This window comes from Malurus melanocephalus, unplaced genomic scaffold (assembly GCF_030028575.1).
Source record: "Malurus melanocephalus ecotype Western Australia unplaced genomic scaffold, MMel_1.1 scaffold_147, whole genome shotgun sequence".
Lineage (NCBI taxonomy): Eukaryota > Metazoa > Chordata > Aves > Passeriformes > Maluridae > Malurus > Malurus melanocephalus.
Window position 1 is genome coordinate 421,380 of NW_026623379.1, and position 17,064 is coordinate 438,443.

Sequence of the window (17,064 nt, forward strand, 5' to 3'; positions counted from 1 at the left end):
CAGAACAAGTGACAGGATGGGAGGAAATGGCCACAAGTTCAACCAGGACAGGTTTAGACTGGGCATTAGGAAATATTTCTTCATTTAAAGGGTGGTCAGGCACTGGAACAGGCTRCTCAGGAAAAGAGTGGAACAACCATCCCTGGAAGTCTAAAAAAATGTTTGGATTAGTGGTGAACRTGGTGGTGCCAGGTTAATGGTTATTGTAGAGGTCCTTTCCAACCTTAACAATTCTCTTATTCCTAAGTCCTGGGGGATTCACTAAACAAAGTTCCAGCTCAYGGGCTGAGGAAGGCATTTTTGAGGACTGTCTGGAACAATCCAGTTCTTCCCTTGGTTGAGGTGCACATAGATGAGCAGCAAGAAGCGCTCGCTTTGCAAATAATTTCCCTATTCTCAAGTTCCTGGTTCTTTGCTTTCACAGTTTGGGCTAAAAATCAGGGTTTCACCTTCAGGACTTTCGTTGCCATTTATAGTTGGAAAAGGGCTTCTCAAAGTGAGATTTTTTTCACTTATTGATTACTGCTGTCAAAGGAGCCTGTGGGTTTTCTGCATCCTGTCAGCCCCAAGGTGTTTAGTATGGCAAACCTGCCTMCCTGTCAGCAGTGAGGCAAGAAGCAGGAAAAGCTAAAGAAAAACAAACACTGCTGGGGAAAGCAAAGCATTATTCCTCTCCACAACAACTCCACTCCTAACATCAGGCAGGCAGGTAGAAARACTCTTCATGGCACAAAGATCCTTYTAAATCCCCCAGAATCTACAGCCTGACAGCTTCTGGTCTAGACTCCTGTCTGTGTGCAAGCCCTGCACTGACACAGGCAGACTTTTCCCTCTCTTTGTGTCAGKGAGAAGAACACAACAGYGTGCCATTTCTCYTCAAGGTCCTCTCCTTGTYTGTACTTTGGTTAAATCTCACCTCCCAGTGACATTGCACTTGAGATGGCAATGCACACTGCCTGATTTCCATGGTGAAATACTACTTGGGAAACTCATGCTTGCTTTGYAAAAAATACAAATACTCACTATATGCATAATCAAACACATTCACTGTCAGCCCAGACGACCTCAGCACTCATTCACCACATTTACCCAAAAGGTCTTACACCAGAAAAAAAGCATTTGTCCTTAGTCTGTAAAGACCACCTTACAGACTCAATATAAGAAATTTCTGCAGAGAAACAGATTTTGCTTGATTTTTTTTTTCTGCAAACTTTTTACAGGAGAGTTGTTCACCATGCCATAAGGATGAGCGAGTAAACATGGCCCTAAGAGCTGTATCCTCCACATTATACAGTCATCCTGTGTGAATATTTACAGTAAAAAAAGAAAACAAAGAAGCCTCCCACTCTTAAAACCTTGCCTGGAAGCCCTGCTGAATTAAACATATAATAATACAAAACAAACAAAATCACTAACAATGCATAAAATTGGGTCAGTTCAACTGCTGAAGGTCTATGTTTGCTGTATCTCCTTGACCTAAGTCTGTAATTCAGTTTGAGAGTTCAAAGCAAAGTTGTTCAAGTTTTGACACAGTAGATCTGACAAAATCTGACTTTCCTCAGGTTGGGACTGCTCACTATGTCACCTGTAACTGTTTCAAGGAAACCAAAATAGGAAGTATATAAATGAAATAAAGGGGGAAGACTGACCCTCTATTGAAAAGCTTCACCACTTCAGATATATCCACTTGGAAGTAATTAGTGTTTTATTTGTAGCTTTAGTCTTCCAGAAGATCCAGAAATATTTTTCCCGACAGGGYTTTAGAAGGGATTGAATATAAACACAAATGCATCATCATCTTCCTTTCTGCCCACTTCAGGAGCTGCACTTTGTAAGATTATCCCAAATATATCTCAGTCTCTCAGCCATTTGTTGCTGGGTGATCAACTATACAGGTGCAGTAACTCTGCCAGGTGATGTAGCACCACTTTTTTTAACCTGTTTATCTGTCCTTTCCTTCCCACAGTCTGTTCTCCCACACCTTCACTGTTTTTATAGCATGACTGGAAGCAGACTGGGTTTTTTCACATTTCAAAACACATGGGCTGTGCCAAAAAGACGCTGGATTGGGGAAAAGAATTATGATTGTCAGGTTTCATCCATGACTTCAGTACATAGGTTTTTATTCATTACTTTTAATTATTTTTTTCTTAAACAGGGATTTCTCACAATATAACAGCATTTGTCATTAACTTAAAAAAAAATAAAAACAAAAACAGGATCTGAGTAGAAAAGAGTACAGTTTTGTTCAGTATTCAGGTAAACAATAGCTACATGATATGAAGTTAGTTTGCCAGTAACAGTAAGAATAAACAGAAGATCCTGGATTAATAATTCAATTCCCATTTCAGCCCCCTCACCCAAAGAGCTGAGTACAATCTTTCCAGGCCACCACACCCAGGGGAAACAAGGAAACASAATCCACATCAGCAGTAAGCAACATTTCCTGGTACCAGTCCGACCCATTATTTTAATTGTACCTCTTTCTGCAGATCGTCATTTCTRCTCTCTAAAAAGCCATTCCCTGAGCCTACAGTTGAAATGCAATTATCTACTCAGAATGTTATTTCAAATCAATAAATTGATCACAACTATTCACGTACCTGATGAAGGGATGGGAGCTCAGAGCACTTGATGTGATCCCAATTGACCAGGTGGCCTCTCTGGAGGCAGCAAACAGGAGACCTGCAAAAGAAACAAAATCTGTATCAGAAGTTACATTTCTTTTACAAAACACAGGGAAAGTAACTCTTTCAACTCTGCCTTGGGAAAGGGCAAAAGAGACACTCCTCATYAACTATGCTAGAACCACTGGGTTGGAACCTAATAGAAAAAAAAAAAGGTAAGGCATGAGTTTTTAGCGTGACTACAAAGGAATGGTCAGAAACCCAGAGTTTGGCCTGTGAAGTCATCAGAATGACAACACCCATGGATGGCAGCAGGAGCACAGCAAGGGGAGACATCATGTGCTAAGCTGCTGGGATCATGCTCTTCACTCTCAATGGGATTTAAGCTCCTTTCTCCCAAGGGCACTTCTGAATATCCCACACACCATGTTGCCACTTAGGCCCATGTTCAACCACTTCATTAGAACAGGGCAGCATTATCAGCTTCTCTGCATAATCTGAATACTATTAAACACTGGATCAGATATGAGCACTTCATCCAATTAAACACTGGATCAGATACGAGCACTTCATGAACATCACACTCAAAAAAGGCACGCACGTAAATTCCACACATCCACAATATATAATGTATAAATCCAATACTGGGGAGGGGGGAGGTCTGTTGAAAAACAGAAAATACAAGAAACTGAAAAAAAAAATTAAAGATCAGCTTTCTAAAAGCAGAATGYTTTTATAAAACACAGAGCATTAGAATCTCCATTCTACATACTTATTTTGGTTTTTAAGAAACTTATACTTCTGATCTTTTTTTGTATAGCCACAAAAAATAATTTTTCATTCACAGTTTTAAAAGCAAGCTGAGCTCTCCCTAAAATTTCATGATATAGAAATTTGAAAGGTTTTACTAAACTTATTAAACCAAAAAGAAAACCTACAAAAATATCAGTAGAACAGCAATCAGTGTCATTAGTTTGKGGACCATACTGTACAAAAGAATGAAGTAACTGCACATAGCAGTGGAGGAGACAGACAGATGGAGAATTAAACCTCCATCCCAGGTCAGGTCATTACACACATGATGCCCTGTATTAAAACCTAACTTCACAGAATCTCAGGCTGCTTGGAAGGCAGCCCTGGTGGACATCTGATCCAAGTGTCTGGTGCAAGCAGAGGCACTCAGAGCCAATTGCCCAGGATTGTATCAGACAGCTTTTAAAACATCTCCAGCCACAAGGCTGCACAACTTCTCTGGGCAGCCTRTGCCAGCGCTCAATCACCCTCCCAGCAGGAGTTTTTTCATGATGTTCATACAGAACTTTCAGTCTGTGCTTCTCTTCCTCTCACTGGGCACCACTGAAAAAGAGCCTCAGTGAAAAAAGCCTCACTRCAATCTTCTTTGTACTCTCCCTCCAGCTGTTTATATATATTGATAAGATTCCCCCTGAGTCTTCTCCTCTAAAAGATGAATAGTCCCAGCTCTCTCCTCTCAGCCCTCCTTCATATGACAGATGTTYCAGTCCATTAATCATCTTCGTGGCACTTCACTTCCATCATGGTAAGACTCACACACAAATCTCCCTCCTTCTAAACTGCACACCAAGTCTTGTCAAAGCCCAGGGGATATTTGGCAAGTGCAGATGTTCCATCCCCTTCGAATGCAAAGCGCCTGGGAATCAACACTCCGGCAGCTTGCTACCAGCAGGTTTTGGGAGAATGGTGACATGGTGACACTCCTCTTGCTTCAGGAGCCCAGAAAATTTGAGAAGAAATTATTTCTCAAGTGTTATGGCTCTACTCACACTTCTCACCTCAMATCACCCCAATTATGGACCGGTTGAAAGGCTTTGAAAGGAAGGCTGTTAAGTGAAGAATGTTATAAGCAGAATAACAAGTGTTTTTACACCACAGAAATAACTGCYGTAGTTATTAAGGCACAATTAGAATACTTGGAGTGACAGAAACCATCAGGAATGGACAATTAAGAGTACAGATTAATCCTCAAAGACAAGATGCTTAAAGACCTCATAGCCTGACTGAAACCAGTGAGATCAGAGAGAGATTTAACTCTTTCAAAAGGTCTACAAGGCCTTTGATGCTTATTTTCTCAGCAGGCTTTCCTTGCCTTCAGTTCAAAGTCATCTAAAAGGGTGAACTTCAAACACCTGTTTCAAGTGAAGAGGATGGCACTGGAGGATGTCTTTTATTCACCCAGACAGGCTCCACAGGAACAAACACAGATGTTTAGCACTCCCATCTTCTACTTCATAAGTAAAAAATAAAAAATCTGTGTGGTCCAATTACTGAATAAATGRAATAGATTAATTAGATTAGATAGACAGAAGGCCATTCCTTCCCATTTAAGCATACAATCAGTACAGGAGAAGTACCGAGGAGGAAAAAAAAATGTACTGCATAAATTAAACTATTCAAGCACAGCACTAGAAGATGGTTCAAGAAAGAAGTGATTCTATGTGGGAAAGGAGACTTTGAACTACTGATTGCATCAAAGTGTCATCCACTTCTGATCACTTCTGCTGCCTAGAACAGGATTACTGCATCAGGCATGGAGCCGAAAGTGCCATGCAAGGCACAAAATCTGCTCTCCCTCATAATGTCTTCAATTCAAATTTCATCCCCACCACAGGAACAAATTATCCATAACTGGGAAAATGCATCCAAACACTATTTCCCAGCAGCTTTAAAGAGAGGACTTTATGGAAGTGAGGCATGAATGGATACCATCTTGGGAGAATTCTATGCAGTAAAGACGACCTCACTGGGACAAATGTGTTTTTATTTTTGTTTCCAGTTTATTAGAATGGACAGAATCCCATATTTGTTCCAGTTTAAAATGGCAACACCAACAAAACCAACAAAAATTTGAGTAAAATTAAAGGTGGAGGAGTTGTTCCTGCAATGTTTCTGCTTTGTTTCCAATCTGACAAAGTGCATCTGTATCACTTGATCTACCCTGATTTGTAACCTTAGAGAGAAAATTTGCTTGACCTAGTAAACTTTCTTAGAGATCACCACAGCTTTATCTCCTTTGCTGTAAATCCTTCTTCATTTCAGCACAGAGATCTACAYAGAAAGATAAAACTGACCAGGCACATAGCCCAGAAATAAATTCTGAACTTTTGCCGGAAGCAGAGGAGAAGCTCTATAACTCACCTAATGAGATACATCTATAGGCAATATTTCTAAAATCTAACATTTAACAAATTATAAAATAAAGATAAATAAAACTAATAAAATCTATATCGTTATTAAAATCTAAAACAGATTTCTTCCTTTTCCCCTTCTCTTCCATTTTCATTAATCTTTCTGTTTTATGAACTTATTTTTTCACGTCTGCCAGAAAACTAGCTAATAAGGAACATCAACATCCATTTTGTTGAAAATTTATAAAACCATACTGACCCCATCAAAATATTGGCRACAAATTTTTCATTTCCCTTTCAGAGGATAAAAAAGCTCGAGGTCTCTTTGTTGTCATAATCCAGAAGCTCTGCTAGCACAAGACTGCAGCTGTTGATTGTTCACTGAGGTTAACTCACATTATTGCAGATAACAAGCTCAAGGCCAATGCAACTTCAGGCTTACTCAACATCAATCACACTGTGACTTTTCAAACCCCTGAACAGAAGTTCCCTTCAACAAAAAAAGTAAGCTTCTGAACTTATGTTTATGTATTAAGCATAACTAGTCCCAGTTAAAGCAAAAGGGATGTAAGGTAAAAAAAAAGCTTCTGTTCCCTTCTTTGCTTGGTGTTTGTTTAAATTCTGCCTGTTCTGGAAGGAGGAAAGTGCTGTTAATGCAATAGTTTGGTAGATTGAATAGAAGTTTTTATTAAATAGCACTGTATTCAATACTTTCTTTMATCATATAAAATGATATCCTAGGAACATATATAGCATATCTTTTGTATGAAAGTTTCAACAGCATTCTTAAAAATGCATACCCAGTGCTGACACTGAAACATATCCAATCATCTTAGAATCATAAATAATTGCTTTAAAAGCCTCATACAAAGGCAAAATTCCCTGCTCTTCAGCAGCCACTCCAACTGATGCAGGCAGCTCAGTTTCCARGGGGAAGGGAAAGAGTATCACAAATGCAAGCCAGAAATCTGAAGGGCAGTGGCATCATGGCCAAGGTTAAACAGATTAGATTAAGTAAGTGATATTTTCATCATGCCCTAAGTGCAACTAACGGGGCCCTGTGTGTCCTGGGAGGGGAGACATCTCTAGCCCTGGTACACAAGGTTCAGCCTTGGCTGAAATTTGGGATTAAGAGCAGGTCAGAGTCAGCTGATGAGGACAGCCAGGCAACTGGAAGGACCAGGGAACTCTCCAAATGCAGATTAGAAAATACTGGACACCGGCAATGTGAGTCACAGTCCTTGCCCTTGCAGCAGGAGAGAAGCTCTGAGGAGCAGCACCTTTGCAGGCAGCTCCCACCTGAGAGTGTTTTTAAGCAAGAATCACATCCCAGCACACACAGACACATCTGACACAACAGCCAGACAGTCATTACCTCCTCATCTCCCCTGATGGATGAGACTCCTTACCAAAAGAGGCTTGTCAAAAAMCATTTTTTTAAAAAAGTACTGGCACACTGAAGGCTCTGTTTTTCACCAGGACTCAAAATCAGTACATTTTCCAATCCTTTGTGAAACATCTCCCTTCAGCATTATTAATTGGATTGTTTTCATTTCAAAGGAGGAATGACTGACAAAATCCATCCACCACCAATAAAGGATCACTAATTCTGACATTTATGTGGGAAAAGTGACTATCAAGARTCATTTTGGTCTAAGGATTTGATGGCTCATTGACAACACACCGCCCCACCCTTGCCGTGTCTGTGGAAGAGCCCTGATGGTGCTGTCTGCTGCCTTAAGACAGCATCATCTATAATGCCTAATACCAAAAGGCAGTTTAAAGCCTGAGGTATCAAAAGTCAGCTGAATCTGGAATTCCTCAATGTATGGCATCCTGCCTTCTCTATATATTCTCATACATTTTTGCCTTCTCTATATATTCTCATCTCACTRTTTRCAGAGATCCTCRGGGATCAGATTTCTCTGCTCTGCAYCTCCTGAAGCACCAGAGCAGAAAGAGAAAAGAACTGAATTTTCTTTYTTTCTTTCTTTCCCTTGACAGAAATACCTCTACTCCTGACAGGCTGCACRGTAGCAGAATGCTGCAATCTACAATTGCATAAGAAAAGGCAGGAATGATGAGCTTCAGAGCCTCCAAAATTCAACACAGACATCTATATATGTTATCCCTTGCACTGCATATTAGCTTGGCACAGAATTTTTTTGTGTCAATGCTGTGTACAGATTGTTCACAAGTAAATAAGATTAGAGCCAAGGCTGGGAAAGCTTATTCCCCAAATAATAAATTCCAGAGCTCAAACAGAGATCAGTACCATGGAGAATAGGACAGCAYTGATTGACGAGAAGTCACCCAGCTTCACCCTCGAGCAACTCATGAAACTGAGGTATTCCAGAGAATAAATCCGTATTTGATCTTCTCATATTTCCTGATCACATACAATTTAGTAACAAGTATGCCTAAACTGTCCACAACAACTGTTCACTGCCTCAGCACAGTCCTGAGGAAAACAAAACCKTACATCAGTTTTCTGAAGATTGCAAGACCAGATACGGGAATGAGACTGCAAGGAAGTGAGGATATTACTCCTGTCCTCAGAGACCCAGCAGACTTCAGAAAAATGACAGGAGCTTTTTGCAATACATTTCAACTTCAACCTGTGAAATCAGAAAGATTATAAAATGCCAAAGCAATTCAATCTTTTGCTTACAAAGAGCAAGCCATTTATCTAAAGCACACTTGAGGGGCTTTGATCTTATCTGATACTTAGAAGACATTTAAAATGACAGGACAAGGAAGGTAAATCCTGTACTCCAGCRCATGACTTCAGACCTGTGAGAGCAGGGACAGACAGACATACAGGTGAGAAAAAGCAAGAAATTCGTGTAGGATCACACCTGCTCTGCTCTCCAGCTTCCACTGACAACCAAACTATTGTGGTTCATCCCTAACAACCGCAGAGGAAAGGACAAAATTACCAGGAATTCACTGATTGTCAGTCCCCCAACATCCAGCACTGCTGCTGGCAGCAGGAGTTTTCAGGGAATTCCTCAGATACAAGGAAATGGAAGAGTTGTGATGCTTTCTGCTTGTGCCTGGGGGGACCTTCCTGGCTGGGCTCTGCTCAGCAAGATTGGTGATCAAGAGTTCATCCTGTCCCAGCTATGCCACCTTCAGTTATGCCTTCTTTGTTCTGGGACTAGACATAAGCATTTAAAACACAGAAAATTTCAACGTATGGTTGAACACACATTTTCCCCTCCTGTTACAGCACTATGTCAGAGAYGAACACATTCTTTCCTGTGAAGACAAACACACAACGCTCACGAACACTGAGGTAAATTCAAATAATGTAGATTTTTGTCATTTTGCCTGGCTTACATAGTTTTTCCTATTTCAGGATRGAATGTCAGGTGTTAAAAAACAAACAAACAAAAAGAAAAAACAAACACCAAGAATAGGGGAAAAAAATCACTGCCAAGAACAACCAAAACCCTGGTAAGAGAGATATTCATCTCAGGAATAACTCATTTGCTATGGAGCTGCAGTGTAGCTCAAGCCCTTAGGCTTTGCCTTGTTCACACAAAGTTGTACCTGACCCTCTGCCTCGCTGACCCCAACTGCAACMCCCCAGCCTGATCCTGGACCTGCCTCTTCCCTAAGCACAGGATCACTGCCCTGAGCCATGATCCTGACCAGGGCCACGGGCACTGCTGGGCCACTTCAGGCAATGGCATAACCTTGTCAGTATATTCAAGTTTTCTAAGTCTTAGRAGCTCCTTCTAGAAGGGAGAGAAGAAAAAAAAACAAAGAAAGAGCCTCCTCCCTCCCAGCTCTAACTACAGCCTGCCATAYAACCTTGGAGAAGTACAAAAAGCTTTCAGCACAAGTCTAACATGCAGCCATGCATACTGCAAGATGATCCCTTTTCATTTATGCTRTTCTGTAGCAATATTTTCCAATCCTTTGTTCTTCACCACAAAGCAAATCATTGAAAATTCTGCAACAAGCCCACAACAGTTAAATTGACCACTTACCTTTCTCTATTATYTAAATTGCATTAATTACATTCAGCTTAACAGTAGCAATTACTTAATAGGGACAAACTGGTGGTCACCAGAACATACATTAGTACAAACATTTTGGGCGGTACAGAGACCAATTAGCTGCTGAATTGCACAGCACTTCATAACAAAGTTACAGAAAGGTCAACAGAAAACTCTCTAGACAATACATGGCTTTTGTTTTCAGAAAGCTGTGATGCCACRGGAATGAAACTGAGAAGGCTGACACACGCAGCTGGAAAACACCAGCCCTTCCACTAAATGAGGTTAACTGGTTTAGAAATCAATAAATCATTCCCCACCTCTCCCACCAATACAATTATGGGACTGCAACTGATTTGTGCCTTGTAGAGGACAGGATGAGAAGCCCACTCCAGTGAGAGCTGAGTAGCCATGCACACACAGTGCTAAAACACACACACAACTACATGGTATACGCAAAAGACAGGAGGAAAAAGGCTGCACTACATATCTTGCTTGAAGACACTTCAGAYACTTCCCTAAGGACATTTCACTGCAGTTAGTGAATTTTGTTTGAGAATTACTTTAATTAATGCCTTTAAAAATAAATTTCTCCTATCTTGTACGGATAATCATGCCTGGGAAGTTTATGGAGGCAAGAGTTTAAAAACTCCGTCTTGAAAAACAGCTACCTCATGTGAAGGACAGAGACAACAATGAAAAGCTGAGTCTTTATCTGACTGGAATTCAGATTGCCAGGAAAGAGAATGGCCACACTTTAGGAACACACAGGAATGGTCAAAAAAATGTACTTCAAATGTGAAGGTCCCCATGGAAAGGCCAAGATATTTATCAAAATCATCTGCTGACCCCCAGAGAATTTWTAACCAGATCACAAGACACAGTCCTAACCTATTTACAAGCAGAACAAATCCACATGTGATGCTGATGCTCCTAGCACCCTCCACAAGGATGGATCACTGCACACAATGTGCAGAGCTTCTGCGGGCCTCCCAAGTTACTCCAGAAATCAATGGCAAATATACCCAGACCTCATCTTTTAGAGGGCTGCAGGTCAGCTGAGGATGAAGTGGGGAGGGTCTGACAAAGTTAAGACCAATTCATGCTTCTTGCTCTGCAAAGCAGCTGCTCACACCCCACTGGTAGCTTCTCATTATCACTGAGTGTTTGCTCTCTGGGAGCACTCGGTCATTTTGYACCACACACAAAAGTCTCAGCCCCCAGGCGACATGGCCTGAGGAAAAAACCCTGGTGGAACCCCCAGACTGAGGAAGYTTTACATAGCAGCAGAGAGGACAAGGATCCTGAGCAGGATCACCACAAGTATCAACCTGGCCCTCCAGATTCAAACCAAGTAATCCATGGCAGGAACACCATAGGGCTGCCTGTCCTTCCTTTTCTCCTCTTCCCCTTAATTAAAATTATTTTCAGGAATTAGGAGGCCTCTGCATGTTTGTTTTAAACTGCAACTTCTTACATTCCCACTAAAAATAAAGAAATAAATGAAGAGGAAGTGCCATTCTGCACAGAGGGTACTGAAAAATTAAAATCCTTTTCCTCACTGGAATGAGCCCAAAATATTGTCATGCCAACTGTGGCTCTAAAGATGCAGGCAAGATAAGTTGAACAACATAATCTGCTGGAGCATAACACTTCATAAACTACAGATATATCTGACCCCCAGATAATTGGCTAACAAATCATTGACAATCAGAGAAATGAAGGCCAGAATAAGGAAATTTCTTCTCTCACTTCCTATCACCTTCACCAGMACATCTTCTAATGATCCCAGTGCTGCATTTTACAGGATACTAAAAAAAGGAAAGGCAGACAATTCAAAATTTCTGAGGAGCCAAGGGACCCTACTGAGTGCAACCTTTCTTGTTTCATCCCTCATGCCACTGGCATAAACTGGGTTCACAGCCTCCCTCACTTAACAGCCCTATGTATCTTGCATTCATATATCTCCCTGCCTGCCAGCTTTTAATACCATTTACCAACATTCATTTCTTCTCAGCTGCCTTTCTCCCTCCAGGCTTTTCTGTACAGCCCTAAGGGAATTCAGGAAAATACATTTTCTACCATTTATGYTGCCAGGTCCTCAGGGCAAGGCACGGCACTCATCCCTCCTCAGGCAGAAGAGGACCAGGTGGGACACTCTGCACTAGAGCAGCCTGAAAAGGCTKCTATTTAAACTCAGGCTTACACAAGTGACCTGCTGGCACCACCAGAGGCTCAGGAGCACAAAATCAAAGAGTAGTCAAAGCCAAGTTCTTTCCTGTACAGGAGAGCTGTACACAGGAATCCGACCAGAAGGGTTGGTTTTCAAGATATAATGACAGTATAAAAATGCAAAAGTGCTTTTTCCTGGCAGGTATTTGTTTCTCATTTCCTGGGTTTTCTGTGTATGTTCCACAGCATTTAAATCTAGCTGCTGGAGCCTCAAAAGCACAAAGGCATCTAATAGGATATTCCAGCTAAGTTCCTGTAAGAAATGCCTCAAAGCCATTCGACTGAAGGAAGAAGCARAAACATTTACCATCAGGTGGCCTTCTCAGCTACAGAAATTTGCATCACAAGCATCAGTACTCTAGTGCTATTTGCAAAAGCTAAGTCTCTGCCAGGACTGAAAATAATATTCAGTAGCAACAAAAACTACTGACTGTGGCTTGTAATAAAGGAAAACTTTTTGGATAACCATTTGGTTCAGATAACAATTCCTGTATGGAACCAGTCAAGACCCAGTGTTGGTTAACAGCCAAGAACTCCAAAGGATGCCTCTCTTTTAGAGATTTCAACTTCCTGTCCTTCAAAGCAGAAAAAAAATTAAAAAGGCAGCAAAACCGAATTGAAAGGTAAGGTGCCAAACTAAAAGAAAAATTGAAGCTCAGGAGGGGTGACAATGTGATTTTCTGACACAACTAGGACTTGTGAYTCTGCTAAATGGAACATACAGAAGGTCAGACAAAGATGTGGACAGACTAAGCGGCATTTAAAAGAATAAAGAGAGCAGAATGCAAAACTTGTTCTGGGCCACTTTCTAACCCAGAGGTTGACCTAGACTGGGGYTCTGTTTCTTATTAGAAGAGAAAGTGGGGAAAGACATGTCATGTCCTGGATAATATTTATTCACAATATAGTACTTAGAAAATCTTCTTTCCTCAAATTAAAAAATGAAACTRAACAGCAAGACAAAGTTGTTCAGATTCTATTTCAGCTTCAACATTCTCATCAACCTGTCCTGGATACTGAAGTCTATTGCCAGCCCCTTCTGCACCCTTGCTACAAGTACTTCCCTGACTGCTCACAGGCCTCTTTGCCAGTAACAGAGATACTTCTTGCATTTCTCCTCTGCCACTTTCAAATGCTCATTCCAGCAACAGATATCAAAATGATAAGGACAGCAGAACAAAACATTTTCCTCTTATCAAATAAATGGAACAAGGTAGCCTTGGAGAAGTAGATAAGGCTGACAAAACAAAAGTCATGCAAAATGCAAGCAAGATACCAGCTCGGCTCTGCAAGGCTGGCACAGGAGAAGTTATGCAAAACAATGATACTGCAGTGGAGACAGCCCCTTGAAAAGGACACCAGCTAATGAATGTGTAATTARTGTGTACGATAAAAACGTTGCTTACCCGACACTCGGCACACTCGAGCCTCCGAGTGACCAGCGCTGCAATAGGGAATGCCTGCTTTCTAAAACTCAAAACTGTGTTAGAAAGTTTCTGTCTGGCCRACTTCGGTGTCAWTTTTGGYAYCTCCCAGCGGGGCACACTGCCTGATCTCCCGTGGATCTGAGGGATCTCTGGATCTTCACACCAGCACCGGGACTTTCCTGGAGAAGACCACAGATCCCCGGACCAGTCTGGGACACGGGTAAGAGCCTATTTGATAATAAGGCATTCTTTTGGGAATCCTGCCCATGYAAGACGTGGCTCTTCCAGCACATTGGGTGGGTTATTTGACATTCCAGAATTTGGTATTTGACTTGGTTTTATCAATCTGTAATTGTTTAGTATTTGCATTTTTATCCGTATTGTAACATTTTGGCTCTACTATTCGGAAATGGGTAATGGACAATCTAAAAAGGGCATTCTGAAAAAATCCCCACTTGGTTGCATTTTGCAACATTGGAAAAAGATTGGCGGCCCCCCTGGGGGAAGAGCAACCAGGGAAAATTTGATTAAGTTTTGTAATCAGTGGTGGCCATTGTACAAACTAGACTCTGGAGAAAAGTGGCCAAAAAATGGAACCCTAAATTACAGGACATTGTTAAAGTTAATGTTATTTTTAAGACAGGAGCAGAAATGGGATGAGGTCATGTACGCTGATATGTTTTTCACTTTACGGAATCACCCGGAATGGCAGACAGATTGTGGCTTGAATCCAGCCCCCTCAGACCCTTTTGTGCTTGCTCTTGAAAAGCAGAATCAAGCAAAATGGTTCAAAAATTGTTGTTCCTTGTGCAGCATGGGACAAACTTGTCCTAAACATCTCCCCAGTATGGAGGATGATTTAAATGTTATGGTCAGTCCTAACTGCAGGTTGCATGGGGGAACAGAAAATCAGGCTGCTGAGACTGATACCATGAGGGAACATCAAGAGGTGGATTTAGCACATTTAGAAGAGAAGATTGATAGGACAGGGAGAATGTATCAAGGAGCAGAGGGTTTTAGTCCAGCTGCAGAGAGAGCTAGAGCTAAACACAGAGATGTGAGAGCAGCTGCCTTCTGTCAGGCAGTCAGTATGGATGGTCCAATCACAACAGAAATTCCATTTTCAGTAACAGACCTTAATAATTGGAAGTTGATGGCTGGCACCTTCCAAGACGACCCAGATAAAATGGCAAAAGCATTTGAAATGATGATAAAAATCCAGGATCCAGACTGGAAGGATATAGATACTATGTTAGAAATGTTGTTTGACAGTACAGAAAGAGAGATGGTTGTTAAAACCAGTAGGAGGTTTGTGGAAGAGCAAATTTTGACAGGTAATTTGTCAGGTACATTGGACATTAATTTTCCCACTGTGGATCCCAAGTGGGACCCTAATGTGCCCATATTTAGAGAGAGATTGAATAGATACCAACAATGGATACTATATGGAATTCAAAACGCCATACCAAAGGCCATCAATACGTCTAAATTATTTGAAATTAAGCAGGATCATAAGGAAACTCCCACAGAATTTTTAAGTCACCTGAAAGAAAGAGCTCAAAAATATACAAACACAGATCCAGAAACAGAGAAAGGAAAAACTCAATCAGCCCCCATATTTTTGGGGCAATTCTCAGATGATATTAGAAGGAAACCACAACAGGCTCAGGGACAAGACCAATATGATTTGGGGAAGCTGTTAGATGTTGCTGGGGGAGTTTATCAGAATAGAGAAAACCAGCAAGAAATAACTAAACAAAAAGTAGTTGGAGTTAATGAAGGAATTTCCAGAGGAATGGAGTCCCCAGGGAAAGACAGGGCACAAGGATGTGGACAACCCACCTCAAACCCTCCCAGGAGACTTGGCAYTAATCAGTGTGCATGCTGTAAGAAAGACGGGCATTGGAAAAGGGATTGTCAGCAGCTGCAACATCACAGCTCCCCTCCTGTGGCTGTCACCGATGATGACTGAGGGGACCAGGGGATTCTCCCCCCACAGAACCTCCCATTACTGCTAAGCTGGGAAATGAGGAGGTCAATGAGGAGGTAGAATTTTTAGTAGATACRGGAGCTAGTTACTCTGTGATAAATACAGTACAAAAAAACTTGAGTAATGTTTCTCTAACAATTGTTGGTGCAACAGGGAATTGCAAAAGTCAGCCATTTTTCAAGCCCATTCATTTTAAATTAGGAAAACAGTGGATGACTCACCCATTTTTGTATCTACCCAATTCACCAAATCCTCTCCCTGGGAGAGATTTATTGAAAAAACTAAATACTGAAATAAGATTTTAAAATGGCAAAACAGAGGTTATTATTCCAGAACCTAATTATGTGGGAGCCTCTATTTTTGCGTTACAGTCTCCAAAATTGGACATGATCCATTTGCCAGTATTGCTTGAGGATGCAGTGATTCTGATAGTCTGGGATGGAGAGGTGCCTGGGAGATCCAAAAGAGCAGAGCCTGTAAGAATTAAATTGAAACCTGGAGCAGGACTGGTAAGGCAAAAGCAATACCCTCTGAAAATAGGAAGTCGTAAGAGGTTATAACCCCTTGTGGAAAAATATATAAAATATGGCTATTGAAGGAATGTGAATCCAAATTTAACACCCCTCTTTTACCAGTTAAGAATGCAAACTGAAGGAAAGGCTTACCAGCTGGTACAGGACCTGAGAGGCATAAAAAAGATAGTAGAAGATATACACCCAATAGTAGCAAAACCTTATACCATGCTAACAACCTTGAGTGAAGAATTAAAATAGTTTACAGTATTAGATTTGAAAGATGCCTTTTTCTGTATCCCTTTGAGTACTAAAGGTTAAGAGCTATTTGCTTTTAAATGGGAAAATCCAAACAGAGGGTGAAGAACCCAACTGACTTGGACTGCTCTACCACAGGGGTTTAAAAATAGCCCCACCACATCTGGAAATCAATGGGCAAAACAATGGGAGGAATGGAAAAATCAGAACCCTACTGGAGTCTTGTTACAGTATGCAGATGACATTGTGATAGCCACTGAAACTGAACAGCAATGCTGAGATCTGATGGTGTCATTATTGAATTTTTTGGGACTAAGTGAATACAGAGGATCCAAAGACCAATCACAAATAGCCCAGACCACAGTAACCTACTCGRGATTCAAAATTCTCCGAGGACAAAGGGTGCTGGGACAGGAACAAAAAATGCAATTTGCCACAAGCCATAAGAGAATTGTGTACATTTCTCAAGATGGTGGGATGGTGTCTCCTGTGGATCAGGGCTGCTAGTAAAGCCACTGTGTGAGCTCTTGAAGACACCTCAAAAGGACTTTATCATCTGGGCTGATGATTCATGGGCTGCTCTTTTACAGCTCAAGCGAGCCCCATGGTGCAGCAGTACTCAAACAAAAAGGGGGCCACTGTCTCTCTCCCAGCTGGATGCTAAAGTACCCAGGTCTTGCTGGAGCAGGACAACTCAAAACAAYTTCTRTCATTAACCCTGCAATGTTCTCATCTCTCCAACAAGTAGAAGGAGCCCAGAGCATGACTGCTTACAAACCACAGAAGATGTGTTTTCCAGCAGACCAGACSCTTGGAAAGTCCTGACTGGGAATTATTTACTGATGGC

At 41.3% G+C, this 17,064-nt stretch overlaps 1 protein-coding gene across 2 annotated transcripts in view; it reads right to left on the reverse strand.

Moving 5' to 3' along the window:
* The window catches only part of TSPAN4 (tetraspanin 4), a 331,831-nt gene that overhangs the window by 249,641 nt on the left and 65,126 nt on the right, over positions 1 to 17,064 (reverse strand). The window contains exon 2 of one of the 2 annotated variants that reach the window (XM_057371433.1): positions 2,604 to 2,685. The gene's annotated coding sequence lies outside the window, so the exon portion shown is untranslated. Of the gene's footprint in view, positions 1 to 2,603; positions 2,686 to 17,064 lie in introns of those variants that run through there. The other variant, XM_057371432.1, reaches the window with a different exon arrangement.